Source organism: Podarcis melisellensis (genome assembly GCF_964234715.1).
Source record: "Podarcis melisellensis genome assembly, chromosome: 10".
Taxonomy (NCBI): Eukaryota; Metazoa; Chordata; class Lepidosauria; order Squamata; family Lacertidae; genus Podarcis; species Podarcis melisellensis.
This window is the reverse complement of record NC_138542.1, coordinates 38134504-38154946: the sequence shown is the minus strand read 5'-3', so window position 1 is coordinate 38154946 and position 20443 is coordinate 38134504. Positions and strand designations below refer to the sequence as shown.

General features: G+C 41.5%; 1 protein-coding gene across 1 annotated transcript in view; it reads left to right on the top strand.

Annotated features, from left to right (window-relative positions):
- The window catches only part of RASSF9 (Ras association domain family member 9), a 54559-nt gene extending 38551 nt beyond the window's left edge, over positions 1 to 16008 (top strand). Inside the window, exon 3 of the transcript XR_014172096.1 lies at positions 15999 to 16008. The gene's annotated coding sequence lies outside the window, so the exon portion shown is untranslated. The remainder of the gene's footprint in view (positions 1 to 15998) is intronic.
- The last annotated feature ends 4435 nt before the right edge of the window (positions 16009 to 20443 follow it).

Here is a 20443-nt window from a genome sequence, read left to right as displayed (position 1 = left end):
TGAAAGAGCTCCCCTATGAGAAGAAGGATACAGCATCTGTGGCTTTTCCATTTAGAGAAAAGGTTAATAAGTATTTTGGAAAGCAAAAATAAAGTAAATCATCAAACCATCAATTCTAGTATGCAGGGCACCACCTAAATTGTATAATTTGGCATCTCAATGATTGGTATTATTAATTTTATTATAATTTGGCATTGTTATAATGAGGCGATTATTGGATTGTTGTAATTGAAAACTAATAAAAAATATTATAAAAAAGGAGAAAAGGTTAATAAGAGGCTGCACGAGTTTATAAAATTTTGTAAGACACAGAGAAAGTTTTTAGAGGGAAGTTGTTCTCCATCTCTCATAACACTAGAATGTATGGATGTCCAATGAAGCTGGACATGACTACTCCCATGATGGCTGTTTTCTAGGCCTCCATGGACAGAGGCAGTTATTTGAAATATAAATATGTGTAGATTGATTTCAATAGGAGCTACTATTCACATGCTTTACTTTCCTACTGAAATAAATCAAACTTTTTAAAGCAGAAGGTAAACACATCTTGCCCTCTCTTGTCCATGTTTCATAAATGAATTTGATCTCTGCCAACTTTGAAATGAGAATATGCAAGCGAAAATATATATTTATATTTTAGAATAATGCTTAATGTGATTAAGTTGTTTAATGCATTAGCACACTTTTGTAATTGAAACATCTTCAAATCTATACATTAATTAAAATACAGGATTACATGAAGAATCAATAGTCAGTTTAATTCTGTAGCCCTTTGACAAGATTAACCCATGTAGTTTTCATAATATGCTACCTGGCTACTTTTAGCCAGGCTGCTCCTTTCTCTGGTTCACTTATCATTCAGTAGTCTGAGCTAAGAAGATTTGTTAATACAACACTTAAAATACTGACAATGAAAATTGTTTATGTGCTGGGGGCAGGTCTCTCTGAAGTACTTTGTTTTTGTTTAGACGCAGGACAAACTGGTTATTTTACTATGGGTGCAGATGTTGTATTCATAGTACTTTGCTAAGGAAGAGCACTGAGTCATTGCAAGTTGTAAAAGACAGGCCTATCAGCACATCTTCATAATAAATGGAGCTCATTTTGGAACAGGAAGACAGGAGCAAGGAAAAGAAGCCTCTCAAAAAAAAAGTGTAGAGATGGAATAAAGAAATAACTAATCATTATGTGTTTTTATATGTGTTCATGCACCCATCTGGAGAGAAAACATGGGTATATCTTGTGGCTGAGGTTGAACAGCATACCCAGGCTATTCATAATACAATTCAAGTACGCCCCCCCCAAAGAAAGAACCCTGAGAACTATAGTTTGTTAAGGATGTTGGGAATTTGCCTTTGAGGGGCAAACTATAGTTCCCAGGATTCACTGGGGAGAAACACTGCTTTAAATGTATGGTGTGTAAGCAGCCATAGTTTCACAAGATTTTCAAGTGGTATAATATCTCCCTCCAGTTTAGCATCCTAGTGTTGTATAAATAAGGGTACATCCACACATTCATTTGTCTCATGATTACTAGTCTTGGGCCAGAGAGGTTTCTTTTTGAGCCATCGCTTTCCTTAGGGAAACCCATTGTTACTACTGAATCAGAACAAACACCAAGTTTTCTGCAAATTAATGTTTGTTCCGATACAGCAGAAAACAGAGAGTTTTCCCTCAACTAGCCAGTCCCTGACACCCTACTTCAATCCTTTTAGATAACTTAAATTTATGTTTCTCTGCATCAGTTTCCAACACCCATAGGCCCTCTCACCAGAACATTTTTTGGAAGGGAACTAAGTGCCCATAACTATAACTTCATAGTATTCTAGCATTCAAAGCACACTTGATTATTACTGAGGAAATGACCCCCCCCCCAAAAAAAAACTCTGCACTCTAAATTTGCTTAACCAGACTTGGATATAAGTGACTTAGGGTGTTTCCAGATGGACTGTTCATTTGCACTAAATTTTGTTATTATCCCTCACTTTTATACTGCAATTATAGTAAAGCATCAACATTTCCTGACCATATGGGGGATCTTGAACTTTCCAGCTGAGTTCAGCTGAGTCTCCCTGAAGCATTGGTGTGTGTCACCAACTTCACTGCTTTAGGGCTTCTTTGGCAATTTGTTTGACCATTAAGCCTACAGAACCAGCTGCAGAGCAATAGAACTGGTATGATGACTCTCATAAAAAACAGTATATCTTAATCACATCAACTACTTTCCTTTCAGAAGAATCCATAAGGACATCAGCTATTGTTCAGACGTGGAGGCACGGAAAGGTATTTTTGTGATGCTCAGCAGAGAGGTTCATTTAGACATACTTAGAGCAAATGTCAAAACCATCAGAGCAAGACGGCCTGGGGTTTTAATATTGATACTGACCTTTTTAGCTTGCAGACTATTGATTGTTTCGTTGGTGATCATATGAAGGAAGAAATTGACAGTCAGCAGGGATGGAGGGACTTTTCATTCTTTTCACACTGAACATTTCCCTCCAAGGCCACATGGATCCCTCTGCCCAAAAGGAAACCCTTCTAGTGGGATGTATAAAAGTTCCCTTTCACCCTGTCCTTATTTGTCCTTTTGGAGCTTCCTCTAAAAATCTAAGACAAGCAGATAAGTAGGCTGTGTGTGTGGGATTCAGGTGAGTCCTGAGCCAAATCAGGCTAATTCAGAGGGATTTGAGAGATTCCTGAGATGAGTGACTCCTTCAAAATCGCTTAGAAGCAAATCTGGGTTCTCCTATAAGGAACATGCCAGACCTTAAAGGGCGGGTGGAGCATGCTGGTGTGTCTGTTCAGTTTTGTGACTGACAGGCCTAGTATCTAATAAGGGAATTATTTTACCACAGTCTCCAGACACAAATTTTTGGGGAGGGATGTTGGAGTGATACGTCTATCATGTTCTTGTCTGAATCACAACATTCACAGGCTGCCTCACACAAGCTCATCAGAATTTTAGTTAATGGCGTATTGACTGAGAATTAAAGCTGAGGCATATATGGGAGCAATTGATGTTTCTTCTTAGGCTGCTCATGATTTAAATGGAAACTTTTATTTTATTCTAGACATTTCTTGAACGTGCGAGGTTGGATGTTTGATGAGTAAAGCAAAAACACCCATTGGTTAAATTGTCTGGGCAAACATTGACAAAAATTAAACACATTCGTTTACTAGATTAAAATAGATACTTATTCATTCCCCCCTCATTCAGTATTTTTTGTGTGAAAAAAATGGAAATAACAGATCATGAACCAACCATATTTAACTGGAATCTGGTGCACATGTAATATCCCATTGGACTAACATTTTGCACCATGGTATTTTAAATGCACCCCATAATTAACAACAGCTCAAGCCTCAAGATAATGACTTTGGATCTAGAACATGGATCTGCCAGATTATTAGACTGTCATCCAGCAATGCTTCCCTTCAAAGTCTGAAGATGGCTAAAGTCATGCACCACTTTATTTAGGGGAAAGCACGTCTTGAACCTGCTTACATGATCTCTTTTCAAACGCAGTATCTAGTTCTGAAAAGAGTAAAACTCTATGACAGATAAATGGATGCAGATCCGTATATACCATAGATATATAGTGCTGTATACAATAGATTTTGCAGATAGATGTATAGGGAATTACTTTCATTAACATACTTTTAAAATGCTTAAATTTATTTCATGCCTTGGTAATTTGGAAGATAGCACCCATGAACAAATTATCCTCTGCAGTAACATAATTTAACTCTGCTGTTAATAAGTTTCACCGATTGAAAAGTCTTTCCTCTTCTAAACTACCCTCCTGACAGCAACACTTATGAAACAACAGGTGGGCTACACCAGAACGTTTTGTGTTCTTAGAATGCAATCCTATATCCCAGCACAGATATTTGCAGATTGGATATGATTGCATATTGGTGGCATCACGGAAGCATGTTGCTATGCTGGCTGGAGCTGGTGGGAGTCATCATCCAAAACATCTGGAGGACACCATGTGGGCAAAGGCTACAGCAGGTGACAAAACATTGTGCTAGTTCACAGGGAAGAATGCAGTTAGAGCTGTGCAACTGCTCTGGGTGAATCCTAGATCCCAAATAAAATCAGGCGTATTCAAGTCATCCCAGGATTCAACCATAGCAGGAGGCAGAGCATAGCTATCATAGCTTGTAGCCATTGATTGCTTTGTCCTCCATGAATTTATCTAATCCTCTTTTAAAGCCATCTAGGTTGGAGGCCATCACACTTGTGGGAGTGAATTCCATAGTTTAACTGTACTGCATGTACAAGTACTTTCTTTAATCTGTCCTGAATCTTCCAACACTCAGCTTCATTGGATGTCTACATGTTCTACTGTTATGAGAGGAGAAAAACTTTCTCCATATTGTACTGGTCTCCCTCTCTCTCTTGAATAGATCAATGGCAAAAAAAGTCCATTGATTTTAACAGTGCCAGACTGCACTCTTGGTTCCTAACTTGTGTGGGCTCCTGCTGTAGAGAAACCAAATCAGAAAATTGCACAGCCCCAAATACTAGCAAAATGAAATGTTCATGTGTACTATTGATTTTCACTTCATGTCTGAAAGCTAATACATAACCACTGCATTGTTTTTACACTGAAAGGGAGCAAATTGTTCACCTACCCATCTACTTATGAATGCCCTAAATGCTTTATGATTACATTTTCCCAATGCATTTACTCCTATTTGTAAAAAAGATGACAGCAGTGAATCAGAAAGCACTGCCAAGAGCAATAACTGAGGCAGCTATACAGTTCGGGAGCATTAATTTGTTATTCCTTCTACCAGAAACCAATGGTTGCTGTTAGTTTCCTTCTGTTCCATGTTTTTGAGAGTCCTGCAGTACTTAAGGGCCACCTGCCTTTAGCACTTTTGTTCTGAGAAGGGAGCTCATCCACTTCAGTAAGAGCAGGGCACACAAATCATCAGTGAAATTGGAATAATATAAGTTGTTGTGGGAAATTCTTTACAAGAACCATGACAGAGAATTATGATCTGAGGTGACACAGTTTTCATAATTGTGGAAACAAACCACTGATGGCACATTAGGGTTCAAAATAACACACAAAATAGCTCTGTGACTGTCCTTTCAGATGCATTTCTTTCTGGATTTTGCTCACAACATTGCTTGACCAGCTCCACACTTGTAAGTTATTATGGAAGTTTCAATATATATATCTTTATTTCTTTTTATGATGAGAAACTTTTGTCCCCCCCTCGTTTTTCACAGGTTTGTATGGCCATCACCTGATGACTACAAAAATAGCTGCCTACACTCCACAACTCATACCGTCCATATGTTAATATCCTCCCAATGGGCATGTGGCTTCATGTAGCCATGAACTAGGAATTGGGAATACAGATTAGACTTGTGCTAAACTGAGACAGCAATGAGGCCTATGAGTGTAATTGTATACATTTAAAATCTTCCCCCATGGACACTGCTAACTTCAGCTGCATGTATAGACAGGTGTTTGTAGTTTCTGGCTATGGCAAATCCAGGTGCTCTTGAAGGAAAATGATTTTCTAGATCCATTTCAGTTGGAGTTTGGCACAGAAACTGGTTTGATCACCCTGCATAGTGACCTTTGTCACCATACAGAGAGGCAAAGGAAAGAGGCAGAGACAATTTCTCCTTCTTATTACTTCCTGAGTTCTCAGTGGCTTTTGATAGCATGGTATTCCTCTGGGGATGCGGGTGGTGCTGTGGTCTAAACCACAGAGCCTAGGGCTTGCCGATCAGAAGGTCCGCAGTTCAAATCCCCGCGACAGGGTGAGCTCCCGTTGCTCAGTCCCTGCTCCTGCCCACCTAGCAGTTCGAAAGCACGTCAAAGTGCAAAGTAGATAAATAGGTACTGCTCTGGCGGGAAGGTAAACGGTGTTTCCGTGTGCTGCTCTGGTTTGCCAGAAGCGGCTTAGTCATGCTGGCCACATGACCTGGAAGCTGTATGCTGGCTCCCTCGGCCAATAAAGCGAGATGAGCGCCGCAACCCCAGAGTCGGCCAAGACTGGACCTAATGGTAAGGGGTCCTTTACCTTTACCTTATTCCTCTGGAGTGGTTGTCCGAGTTAGGGGCAGATGGCACCACTTTGTAGCTTGGATGTACTCGGATGGACATTTCCAGAATTATGTTTGAGGAGGCTCACCTGGTGCTCTTGTTACATATCTTTAGGCACCTGACAAAAATGTTTATTTTTAAAGTGGCCTTTGGCTGATTAACATTTTATATACTTTTAATTGTATTTGTGCAAGGGGTGTTATTGGTGTGTTTTTCTTGTTCTTGTTCTTATTTATTTTGTATTCTCATTTTGTATTCTTATGCTGTGAACTGCCCTGTGATCTTCAGATGAAATTTAATAAATAATGAATAGTAACAATAAAATGGCTTGCAACATAGGTTACAATTCATATTTAAAATGGTGACCCTGTTAAATGAAGATCCTGATAACATTTATGTGCATGGCCTGCACTGCTCTAAATGTTTGATGCATTATTATACTCGTAGTTTCCTTAGATTACCGGAGAGGTTTTCAGTTGTTGTTTTTTAACTGTGTGGATTTGTGCAGTAACTATTACGCAAAGCTTGGAAAGGAGCTTGTAAAACCCAACAACTTACAGGAAACTGGGGACCTAAGAAATGCCTGAAACAGTTAGCTTTTTATTGACAAATTCTGCCTTTGTTTGCTTCTGTTTTCAGGGTTGTTGTTTTTTTTTTGCTTGTTTTATTCTTTTCACTCGGCAGCAATTAAAATAAGCCAGTGAAAGATAAGAGGAGAAAAAAGCCTATGGGCAAATGTTATAGAGCAAACCATTACCTTGACATTGAAATCCGCTGCTTCTTTTGCAGCAGCTAGGTCTTATTGAGCATTGCATTCTGTGAGCCATAGCCAGCCAAAGTGGTGCCCTCAAGATACTGCTGGTCTCAAGCTCCCATTAGCCCCTGTCAATACAGGCAAAGCCCATGAATGATGAGACTGATAGTCCATCAACATCTGGAGAGTAGTACGTAGGTTACCCCGATTTAGACTTTTCTGATGTTTTGGGCAGAGAAGCCAGCTGTACTTGTCCTATTGTGAATCCATGATGGAAGCCGGCATCATAACAAAACTTTTGGCATACCCATGTCCATCTTATGCCAACCCTCCACTGCCTAGTGGGTCCAAACTCACAGGCACAATGGACAGTGTGATCAAGAGGCCACTGGCAAACACAACCCATTAGATAAGAAGGGTCTGGTGATGTGTAGTGGGGGGGGGGTCCAGCACAGAGGGTTGCCAGACTTGCACATCCAATCTTGGCTCTGGGGCTCTGTTGTCTAACACAGTCTGAGCTGCAGGACCATACAGAAGCGCCTCTTCTTCTCTCCCTGTTGCTCCTTGAAGCTGGGGTTGCAACACCCACCCGTTGTAGTGACTGTAGTGGGGCTCTCCAAAGAGGCATCCATAAATGGATGTAATTTTGTGTCCTGTTGCATGAAGGGTCAATCTGATCTTTGTTGTAGCCGGTTTTATGAAAAAGTGCCTTGGTGAAATTGCTGGGTTTCTTTTATATAGCCAAATCACCTGCAGTTTTTCCCCCAAGCAGAATGGCCGCTCTCTATAATCAGGTTGGAAGTGAAAACATATTGAAAAAGGAAAAGATAAATGCAGAAAATACTGAGGTCACAAAAATCAAGAAAATAATTGGAAGCCGGGTGCATGTGGGACACAACTTGCAATTAACTTATGCCCCCAGATATATGCAAGCTTATTTTGGTCCCAGTGATGGTCTGTTCTACTTTCTTCCCTTTAGCTTTAAAGTTATTTAATTTACTTTGTGCTCAGGTGTTTTTTTATTTTTTGTCTGGTGTGCATGAATGGAGGGGGGATGATCCTGCAGTTCTATTTAACTGAGGATTTTAGGTCCGCAAAAAAAATATGATTTAAAGAGTCGATAAGGTCAGACCCGGAAAACACTCTTTGATTATACAACAATGCTCTCCCTCTTCTGCCTTGGCTGGAGTCAATAGGAGGGATACTGAAACTGCTGACTGAAAGATAAAAAGGAAGGAACATGGCAAATCAAAGAGGAAGTGAGTTGAGGAAAAACTAAATTAATATATATATTTAATTATTATTTTTTGAAAAAGAATAGATGTAATATAAAGAACATGGTTTTCTGACCCTCAGAGGTTAGAAAAAATAGGATGCTCAAGGACAAAGGACTAGTGAGGTAAAGAAAAATGATAGAAAATATTAAATTGTGTATGTGGAAGGGGGAAGAGAGAAAATGATAGCAAGACATGGAAAGGATAGAGAGCCATGTAGTGATCTGACATGAATTAGTACTTTGGAATTTCAGTTGATCTTAATGGTATTTCCATGGAATTTCTTTTCTGAGCCAGTGTGTCTATAATGACATTCTATAATTGGGATTAGCTGTGTGGGTATCAGTGAAGTTTTCTTGCCTTCTTAACATTCGAGTTAGATTTCTACCCTTAACTCACAACTTAAAAAATAAGTCAGGGCTTATCCACACTTATCCTGCTCTTTACAGCTCAGTCAGAGGAAATATCAGTTTGGGTTTTCTGCAGATTAACATTTTCTCTGATTGAGTGCTAAAGAGTAGATTTTCACAGGGAAAGCCGAGATTTAAAGTACAGTCTCTGCCTAGAAAGAGCAGAGGAAAGGTAAGTGTGGCTAAGCCCTCCATGTTCAAAATACTCTCATAATTCTTTTGTATGTATGACTGCCGCTGCTAATATTTCGATATTCTGTTTCAGTTTTAGGTGCCAAACATGCATTAATTCCTGTGCAGGAAAATCATTTGGTTTGTTTTATTTCGCTTTGCTGTATCCCAGTTCAGAAATAAAGGCAGGACATAAATAAATTCGCCTCTCAAGTTTTAGCCACCAGAGTACCTGGGAAAAACTAAATTGGCCACACTAACTGTAAGTGGGATTAGTACTCTGATTTGAAGCCCTTTGCGCTTGAAAATAAATCCTGTGCATGCTGAGTTTTTATTTGCTGGCTATTGCAAAGCAAATATTATACCACCTAGTGCCAGATAGCAGACAACGACTCTCATCTGAAATCCTAAGCAACATGCAATGAGCCCTTTTGTGCATCTGATGCTCACCACTCCATTGAAGCGAAAAAGCAATTTGGGGTGAAGAGGTTCTGTGTGGAGCCATCACCTCCAAAATAAAGGTGTGGAGAGACAAATTGACAAATTTATGTTGGAAGTAAGAACATTTATCTTAATACAGTACAGTGGTACCTCAGGTTACATACGCTTCAGGTTACAGACTCCGCTAACTCAGAAATAGTGCTTCAGGTTAAGAACTTTGCTTCAGGATGAGAACAGAAATTGTGCTCCGGCAGTGCGGCAGCAGCAGGAGGCCCCATTAACTAAAGTGGTGCTCCAGGTTAAGAACAGTTTCAGGTTAAGTATGGACCTCTGGAACGAATTAAGTACTTAACCTGAGGTACCACTGTATGCCCAAATATAGTGTTATGAGAGGGGATTTTTTTGGGGGGTGCTGCCCTGGGTCCCTTCCAATGGTTGGTATTCTGTATGTAGTGATGGTTAGAATCTAGAACCTGAGAGGAACTGGTCAGACCAGTTTCTTTTGTTACCATAGCTGGCCACTTCAGAGAATGAGTTAGGTTGCAATAGCTATAGCTATGTGATGGAGAACATTAGGCTGAAGGTGGGCTGGGCTAGAAAGCTGTGTGTGAGGGAGCTGAAAAGGCAGAAAGCTAGAAGCTGCAGAGGGGCAGACATGTTTTGCTCTGTGCTGAGCCTAAACTGAACTTGGTGAGCTTCTCTGGAAACCTAAAGAGGAAACAAAATCTATGGGAGTATTAATGCTGTGAGCCCCTCCATTCTAAGCTCAGTTTATATAGAGGTATAAATATATCATTAAGACACCACAGTCTCTGCTGGCCTTCATTCTGAGGAAACCTAAACCCGGATAAGCTCTGGAACCTCTGAGTCTCTCACTGCTCAGAGAGTGGGTTGGCTTGTAACAATAATACTGTCAGGATGCTATCAGCAGCTCCCAGCTGGTTGCCCAGGAAAGTATAAAGACAAGAAAAAGTTTCTTACCATCTTTTTTTTATTTCAGTCTTTACAGAAAGAGGCTATAGAACCCAGCCTCTTGGATAATGGCATTGTCCCGAGTGAATCTCCACACACACCCATCTCTCCCACTTCCTCATTCATCACTGCTATGGGTGGTGTTATGTGCCCTCTGTCTTTGAGCTCTTTGCTCTCCTACTTTTAAGGCTTGCCAAGTTCTGGGAGATGGAGGGTCTGGAAGGCTTTCTCATGACAACGTATCAGCCGGGTGTTGTTGCGGTTCTCCCATGATTAATAATAATAATAATAATAATAATAATAATAATAATAATAATTTATTATTTTTTCCCCTTTCCTCCGCCCATCTGGCTGAGTTTCCCCAGTCACTCTGGGTGGCTTCCAATCAAGTGTTAAAAACAATACAGCATTAAATTTTAAAAACTTCCCTAAACATTTCCCAGCTTTCCCAGATTTCCCAGCTTTCCCTCTCACCTGCCTCTGAGCTGCTACCTCCCTCAACCCCCTGTTGTAAATCTATACTGTCTTTCTCTTCCTCCATCCTGGAAGGGTCAGGATGGGGAGGCAGTCCCCACCATTCCTCCTCTGCCCAGTCCCTGACAACTACATGGAACACAGCCTAACCTAAGTCAGTGTTAGCCTCCAGTGTGGGCCTCCAGGTGTTGTTGGGCTAAGTTCCCATCATCCATGGCCATTGGCCAGGCTGGCTGCAGCTGCTGGGGATTGGTGTCTAACAACTACCAGAAGGCCACAGATTCCCCATCTCCCCTCTATGTGTACTATGCTACATTAAGTGGCATAATATCTTCTTGCTGCTGAGAAGGTGAAATGCAGATGTCTGCTGATCATATTTCTTTGTAAAATAATAATCTGCTGCAAAATGATGATGATTTGCTTTTAATTTCAGCATCACTTGGAGGATTCGCCTGCCCCCTTTTGGCATCTTATGTTTTGGTGCTTCTGGGCTTCACAGGGAATAACTGAATTGCAGTAGAAGCTTGTTTGTGTTCATATGCAGCATTTGGATATCAATCGAATTGGTGTCTAAAGAGTTGGAGTCCAAATATCACCATTTAATTGGTCTATACCTATGGATATGAATGCAAATCTCTGCTTCCAGCTTCCCTGTCAATGTTTCATGCAACAATATTTCCCTTCTCCTCTTCTAGCTCCTCTAGCAAAACATGAAGAATATTGTATCCATTTCTCTTGTCAATTCAGCTTGATTCTCCTGGAGTGTCGTGACAACGATGCTTGGAGGATTACTTTTAATCTAAATTAGCTTTCAAGAGATATTTTAGTGGCATTGTGTCAAAACAAGAAGACGATTAGACAGGAGGGGAAGATAAACCCAGGAACTGAATTCTGTTCTTGGAGAAGCAAGCTGTGCAAAAGGCATCAGAGTTGTGCCACTGTGAAATCTGTGTATGAAAGATAAGGCGGAAGCTTATAAGGCTGCATTTTCCCCCCTCAGGATAATGCCGGGCACTGTTTTCGCTGATACTGATGTTACACAAAGGCACAAAGAAACTATCATCATATCTAGAGGATTGAACCCAACAAGCAATAAGCTTTTTCAAAGCCTTGGAAGGACCCATCACTGGAGAGAAAAAATGTCTGAATTATAACAGCCCTGTTTTAGAAAAATGCCTCATTCCTTTATATTGAACTGTATACATCCTTTCTGTAGTAATAAAGGTGATTTGTAACTCACTGCTAGCATTCGCTCCCTTGAGACATAACTAACCTCTGGCCTTTATGAATAGACATAACTAAAAGGTGTTCTGTTCCCTTGTCTTTCGCTCATTTACTGGAAAATGTATATGTAGCTTGTGTTTCATGTATGCCTGCTCTCAACTTGAAGCAACATCAAAAACTATATACTCAGGACTGTATTTATTCATGGCTTGACCTCTTCCTCTCTCCCTTTTCATTCCCACAAGCATTGCACAGAGGGGAGGGCATGCTTGTAACTCACATATCTAATAGCAAAGATCACTGCCTGAAGGCCTTCCCACAGTTGCACAAAACTTTATTCCATCTCCTGCATATGTTTTTATTGCCTCTTGCAGCTTTGGGGGCCACCACCTTGGAGGGTTAGCATGATGGTGAAATAACTGTTTCTTGAAACTGTGTTTATGGTCCCCAGCCTGGGTGAATGTATGTTGCTTTGTAGAAGAGAGTGCAGAAGGAATGTTATTAGCTTCCATCAGAGCAGACTGGTTTTAAAAAAGGTAAGATCACAGCCTTTAGTTCACAAAGTAGAACCAAGTCTTTTGAATTAGCAGTGCTGGTTTTGTAGTTTGCTAGCTGAATGGAAATCATCCTCACATTATACCAACCCTGAGAGATTGTTCCTGGTCTAAGAGCATCCATTGAACTTCATGGATAAGTAGATTTCAATCCTGAGTCTCTCCGGTCTTAGACTGATACTCAAATTGTTACATACCCACTGGTGCAGATAGCTAATTTTAGACTATTGTCCAAAATATCAAACCAGCTTGGGCTGTACTGCATGCACAGCACACAGTCCTACACATGAACTACAGACAAGATGCATCTATTCAGCAGTAGATAGCGTGGTAGAGCTGTGTTGCTTCCCTGACCTGCTTCCAGTTGACTCATTCCCACAAACCATGATGGAAAGGGAAAGAGGCAAGGTGGCAGCGGGGTTGGCATGGTGTAAATGTGCCAGCCGTATTGGCAGGTTGGAGCATGAGGAAGAAAGGAAACCTGGAGAATTGCAAGGCTAGATAATGATGCTGACAAAAATGAAAGTTCATGAGGCCACCACCTAGCTGAAGATAAGGAGGCCTGTGTCTGGTCAAGGCCTGGCTGGATGACCTCACGGGAACCCTCAGGGTTCCATGACGGAAGTAAGGTGGGATATAAACACAATAGAAATAAATAACATTCCCAGAAAGCAATAACTATGAGCTGTAATTTACCTTAGGCACCAGAATATAGACACTGCTCCAGTATTTAGGGAGAATTGGGGTCTAGACCACCTTCTATATAGGAAGAGCCTGATGTGTCAGGCAAATGGTCCATCTAGGCTAGCATTCTGTTCTCACAGTGGCAACCCAGAAGCCTGTGGGGAACCCTCAAGTAAGAGCTAAGGAAAAGAGTGCTGTCCTTTCCAACAACTTGTGTTCAGAAGCATTACTGCCTCAGACCATAGACTGAAAGATAACCAGAATAGTGACCTATGTTTTGCTCATATTTCTCTGTAAAGCATCATGTGGAGTTACCTTTACAGTGGTACCTCAGGTTACATACGCTTCAGGTTACAGACTCCGGTAACCCAGAAATAATACCTCGGGTTAAGAACTTTGCTTCAGGATGAGAACAGAAATTGTGCTCTGGTGGCGCAGTGGCAGCAGGAGGCCCCATTAGCTAAAGTGGTGCTTCAGGTTAAGAACAGTTTCAGGTTAAGTACGGACCTCCGGAACGAATTAAGTACTTAACCCGAGGTACCACTGTATAACTAATCATCATCGTACCAGCAACAATTGGGCAATATGCTTTTCATGTTAATGGATGCAGACTGAGGCAAGATCACTGGTTTTAGTTTAAAAGGTCCTAAAGTAGTCCTAAAGCTTTTGAGTTAGCAAATGACTCCATATTTTGGTCCCAATGTTATACTGTATGTTTGAACAGAGTAACTCATTTAATCAGCAACACTCCATCTGGGACACTTTATATAAGCATTTATTTTCAGAAGATGCCTCCGGTTGGGATTTATACTTAATGCTTTAATATTAATTTCAAAGGGAGTGGCATGGCTAATAACCAGGTGACTTTCAGAAAACCCTATCCTGCAGTTTAAAAATTATGGGATCCTTCAGTGTGGTATAAACTACAATGGAACTGGATAATGTTTCCATATTGCATAGGAACTGATCATGGCACTGTGAGCTTTGCTGTGGGGTTGGATTCACCATATGCTGCTTCTGCAAGAAGGAGCATTTAAAAGGAGATTACAAATGTGCATTGATGGTCAATAAAAGCCAACTTGCAGGACAATCCAGGTCAACACACACACACACACACACACACACACACTATCCAAACCCACCCTTCTCTTATAAACTATGAATGAAAGTAGGATTGTGTTGTGGTAGAGTGTTAGAATATGGTATGACTCAGTTGGTGTTTCCACCGTTTAAACACTGAAAGCCACATGAAGTTTCCAATAGGACAAGGCAGACCAATTAAAACAAGTTATAATGTTACAATCCCTGTCCACATCTCCTCATGATAACTGCAATCTGCAGAAGACATCCCTCAAAAAGAGGTTGTTTGATGTAAGTTTTTTTTAAAGACCTTCAAAATGCATGTATCATTATAGTAAGTGTAAAGTTCTGTTAATGTTGTCTAAAATAAAATGCATGTCACAGTGGTGGTGACTAGTACCCATTTTGACTGACAGGGTGTAAGGCTGATAGGCCAACAGACGATTCAGCCAGAGCCAATGGCAGGCAGAGCCAACTAAGCTTTGTCCTACCCTCCTACTTGTTGTGTTCTATAAGAGAAACACTGTGTCTAAGCAAGTGGAAACTGAAAGAAGGCAGAAAGGTGCGAGCTGACTGAGGGTACACTGAGCTTGGTGGGACAATGCCCCATTTTTCCTAATGGAAGATCCACCACTGGCATGTGGGGACACAGGTATTTGGGCCCAGGTCCTAAAATGATGAGAAACTTAAATGTAAAGGTCTGGTATTGCCAACACTTGGGGCCTTAAATAGTACTCTAGGAACCAACCATCCCCCAGCCAAGTACCCTCCAAATGTTATGGACTCCACCAGGCCCAGAGAGCACAACCAGTGGTTATGGGTGATACAAGTTGTAGTCCCAAACATCTGGAGATCAAGGAAGACTGCCAGGTGGATTAACAAAAAGAAACCACTTGTTATGGAAACTGTTTAAATAAGGAAGTAATTGGAGATAAATATTTTTTGTTGACATGCATAAATGAAAATACGGTAATACAAAGGAACCAGTGGAGGGAGGGGAGGAAAATCAAGGGATTTCAGGAATCCCAGAACATGGATTAATATTATGAGTGAATATAAAGGTAAAGGTAAAGGGACCCCTGACTATTAGGTCCAGTTGTGGCCGACTCTGGGGTTGCGGCGCTCATCTCGCTTTATTGGCCGAGGGAGCCGATGTTCAGCTTCCGGGTCATGTGGCCAGCATGACTAAGCCGCTTCTGGCCAACCAGAGCAGTGCACGGAAACACTGTTTACCTTCCCACTGGAGCGGTACCTATTTATCTACTTGCACTTTGACATGCTTTCGAACTGCTAGGTTGGCAGGAGCAGGGACTGAGCAACGGGAGCTCACCTCGTCGCGGGGATTCGAACCGCTGACCTTCTGATTAACAAGTCCTAGGCTCTGTGGTTTAACTCACAGTGCTACCCTCGTCCCAAGAGTGAATATAGATGGTTTAATTTTTTTATTTTGTGTCTTTTTTATTTTATTTTTAATGTAATGATTGTTTATTGAGAAAATTAATTAAAAAAATTATAAAAAGAAGACTGCCAGGAATTCTTTTTGCAGCTGGAAATATTACAAGCAGCAAGGTAAGCTGTTTATGCAATTGAGCTAATCAAACCACCAAGAACGTCATAGCAGCAGCATGCAGTGGCAAGTGCAAGCTAAGTCTTCATTTTCTTTACTGTTTATTTATACCCATGCTAGCAGTCTCATTCACTGCATTGATCAGAAGATGAAAGAAAGAAAGAAAGAAAGAAAGAAAGAAAGAAAGAAAGAAAGAAAGAAAGAAAGAAAGAAAGAAAGAAAGAAAGAAAGAAAGAAAGAAAGCAGTTTGGGTGTGGTTTTGAGACCAGTGGTTAAAATCAGTGCCCTTTTGGAAGGTTCTGTCTACCATCTTGAGTCAAAATGGCATCCAATTGCATTCAAACACAGATGAAAACTGCTCCTAGATTCAGGAACCATCATGCAACATTTGGTTACGATATCTTAAAAGGTATCCAAATGCATAGGAAACAAACAGCTTTACAAAATATATAGTAGATTGAGGTCATTGCTACACTTCTGAGAATGACCGGTCCCCGCTTAAAACGGGGGTGCCCTTTTCATGGACGCGCGCAGCCCTAGATCTGGAGCGGCCCCATCAGCATAGGCTTGGCTTTGCCTTCCCTCAGGTGGGATACCTGGAGGTCTCCGCCTACCTCAGTCAGTTGTCCAATCCCACCTGGGGGAAGCGTTGCCAAGGAGACCAGGCCAGGTAGGGGAGGGATTACCTACCCACACAATAAAGGGAGGATCTTACCTGGGAATCCTTACTTGGCTCCAGAGCTTCTCCCACCCTACCCACCCTCAGTTAATGTCATCTTTTGCAGGTTAACTTTTCTTCATAGGTTTTGCAGGTCAACTTTTCTTCGCAGGTATGCAGGCGCTGCTACGTTAAGGTCACTGTTAAAGGGCCGCAAAGGAATTTCCCTGCATTGGCAGGTTTCGCCTTTCCCGTAGCAAAAACGTCACAACTTTGGCGGTATCAGGCCTTGGGCGGAATCATTTAGTCCATCTTCCTCTTTGCGGTGGCGATACCAGGGTTCCCCGTTAAAGGGGTTTCTGAAGAGAGGCTTTGACCGTACGCCGAAAGGTCGTCATTGCTCTCTCCTGCGGCGACGGCGTAACGGGGGCGGCTATCTCTGCTTGAACATATGTTCCCCAGAGCCGGCCCATCCCCCCCACACACACACACTGGATAACCCTGATGCTCCCTAGGTCCCCGGCTGGGGGCTGGGGAGGGAGAACGCCCAATGCCTGAGCCAAGGTCTACCCACATTTGAAATTTAATAAAGTTGTGGCCAATTTAATCCCATAGCACATTGTTTTGAGTCGTTATTCCATATGACGGGGGGGGGGGACCGCTCGGGATCTGGGGACTCTGCCTGTCCACGCAATAACAACTTGCAAGTGTGCAGTGCCAAGTCCCTCACCCTCTCTGGCATGCTGTCTTGATTCCACGTGGAGCTCTGCAGGGTGGTCTTCAGCAAGGAGCCTTTTCTATTCATGAGGGCTCATTTTGCAATTTAGAAACCTGCGCAAGCAGGATTTAAAATCACACAAGGAGCGTCTACAAGTAGAGGAGACTTCCCAAAACCATTGTTGCAAAGTCATGGAGGGCTGCATATGGAATAAAGATAATATACGGAAGAGGTGCCCTCCCTCATTGGCACCCACAAAGGACTTAAGTGAACTCATTTTTTCAAACCTCATTTACATGAAACTCCTTGCAGTTTTATCACAGAGTACTCTCTTCTCATTAAGAGTTGTTCCGCCTGACCTTTGGCTTGGAGTCAATTTGATTCCCTCCCCCTCTTTCATTTTTCCTTTCTCCTTCTGCGTTGGAACTCCTATTTGGGGACTTCCCTGGCTTTTTTCTGCCCCAAGTAGGACCAGTCTAGATAGTTAGCTTTGGTGAACTAATTGACGTTTTTATCCCCCCAAAAGTTTTTGATTGAGTTCCACTGAAATGAGGCTGCATTTTAATGTTTTAATGTTGTATTTTAATTTTGTTTTTTAAGCTGTATTCTAATCAATTGTTTTTATATTTGGTGTTAGCCGCCCTGAGCCTGGTCTTGGCTGAGGAGGGCAGGGTATAAATAAAATTATTATTATTATTATTATTATTATTATTATTATTATTATTATTATTATTATTTCCTGTGTAAGTGATGCCCTTTCATGCATTACTCACTCACATGATCAAGAATTGGTGAGGCTTTCCCCTGAGATTACATGGCTTCCCCTGGCCATGTCCAGATGTTCATGCATTAGGTGTGGGCATCTGTTACGGAAAAGTCAACACACATAAGGTGCCCTGGGACTTCGACCCCTGATGTGTGGTTGTCCACAGGAAGCTGTGAGACCTTACCAGGCCAGCTGTGCTTCCGCACTACTTCTTGATTGGATGAGCTCCCCTTTGTGCAATGAAGGGAGCTTGGAATGCTTATCTGAGCTTCCATGCAATGATCCATCAACCTTTCTGCTTCCTACAGTGTTTGGCTGCTGTATTTTTTCCCCTGATGAGGTTTATTCTGATTTTTCATGACACTTGAGTAGCTAGGGGAAAGGAAGGAGTGGGGTGTGTGTGTGTGTGTGTGGAAAATCTAGAATCCCATGGGAAATTTTCCTAACAAAACCAGATTGTAGTTTTGCTAATTTGAGAATCCCAGGAGTTGCAACACTGTTCTTCCTCACGGATAATAAAACTCCCTGGAGAAACAATTTCTAATCCAAGGTTGTAGCTTCTTTTAATTAACATATGTCTTGTTTAACAAATATTTGTAGCTTCACGACTTTTCCCTTTTGTTTGATCATTGTGCTGGGTAGTTCCTGCGGGGGGGGGGGGGGAGAGTCCTTTTGTGTCGATAGCTCCAGGGCCAACAATTTTAATAGGCATTCTGCCAGAAATCTTGCATGTCTTTACTTTTGTCACTGTATTGAGTGTGCATTTCCAGACAGAGAGAACACTTCACAAAGATCAACAGACATTTTCAGCTACTTAAAAAGTAGTTCTATTTTCCACAAGTATACCAGAAGGACAATCTACATAATTGTCTACATAAAGACCAGCAATGACTTTCCTTCTGCTATGCATCTCTGAAAAACTACACTGGTCTGACCTTTATACACCTGTATAATGTGAATAGTGGGAAACTTGCTTTCACCTGTACTTGTAACTTTTTATAAAAAGGCTGGAGAACCTACAGCCCTCCAGATGTTGATGGACCACAACTGCCATTATCCCCGTCTCCAGGTCATAATGACTAGGATTGATGGGAGTCAAAAGTCCAAAAACATCTGAAGGGCCACAAAGCTCCCAATTCCTGATCTATACTAATTCTACGCTGAAGATTTGTTGCTGGACTATCTTGCCTCAACCAAGCATTTAAAGACCACTTATACTGCATATTAGAAAGCTTTCTTTACTATGAAAAGGGGAGAAAGATTAAGCAGTGGATTCACATTTGCAGTCATTCACCTCAGAGTGGACCTCATTAGGCAACTACTGCATTGAAATCATCAACCAAATGGCAGAAAATGAGATATTACTCTGAATCACATACTTCTGAATCACTGCCTAAAAGACCATATATTTTAAATTTCTACATTATATAAATGCAGTTATTTTACCTGGCAAGAGAGAACCCAGTGACTTAGAAGGAAAGGGGGGAATGTAATGGATAATGGTACAGTTAATGGAGTGGGCATATTCAGGTGCCATTGAAATGCTAGATGTAACCTTTTTATGATATATGTACGGTAATTGGATCTTAGCTTTTCAACTAGATATAGGAGAGGTGAGGGTAAGAGGGAGGTAGGAGGTATAATTGCAAGAAACATAACTACCCATTATGTTAAATGAACACACACAGGCCGAATAATACTTTCCTATTGTTTGCAACACCAGAAGCTACTGTGGGTGCAAATATCTGGTTCCCTCCTCTCCTCTCATGATAAATAGTTTCCAGGGGGCATTTTCACTTCAAACATGACATAGTGGTAAAGGTTATATAAAGCGTATAGGACTTTGGACCTCCAGATATTGCTGAACTACAACTCCCATCATCCTTTGCCATTAGGCATGCATGCTCCCTGCATTCTTCTTCTTCCCTCCTCCACACCTGGTCTTCCTATTCTACACGTGTGAACAACTCCACCCATTTATGGAGGGTTGATGGCATACAGAGGTCCAACTAATGTAAGGTTGCCATAATTAGAAGAGCAAAAAAGAGGACACACACACACACACACACACACACACACACACACACATATATATATATATATATATATATATATATATATATATATGCAGGTTTTGGTGTCCTCGGGTGTCTTCCCGTGTAAAAGTTGGGGTGTCTAGGCGACGTTTCGACGAGGTCTCACTCGTCATCTTCAGGCTGGTGCTTTCGGCTTCTTGTTACTGGAACAGAGCTCTGTTCCAGTAACAAGAAGCCGAAAGCACCAGCCTGAAGATGACGAGTGAGACCTCGTCGAAACGTCGCCTAGACACCCCAACTTTTACACGGGAAGACACCCGAGGACACCAAAACCTGCATTCCTGTACCCGTGAAAATCTACGAAAGCATATATATATATATATATATATATATATATGGCTGGCTCAGCTGGGGATCAGGAAGGCTCCCAGCCATATATACAAAAAACAAACAAAACCCACAAACATCTCTTGTAAATTGTAAAAAAACAACAACCCAGATGGAGATGTTGGGCCATTGAAAAGAGGACATGTCTGGGGAACCCCAGATGTATGGCAACCATAAGCTGATGTAGCTCTTCCAG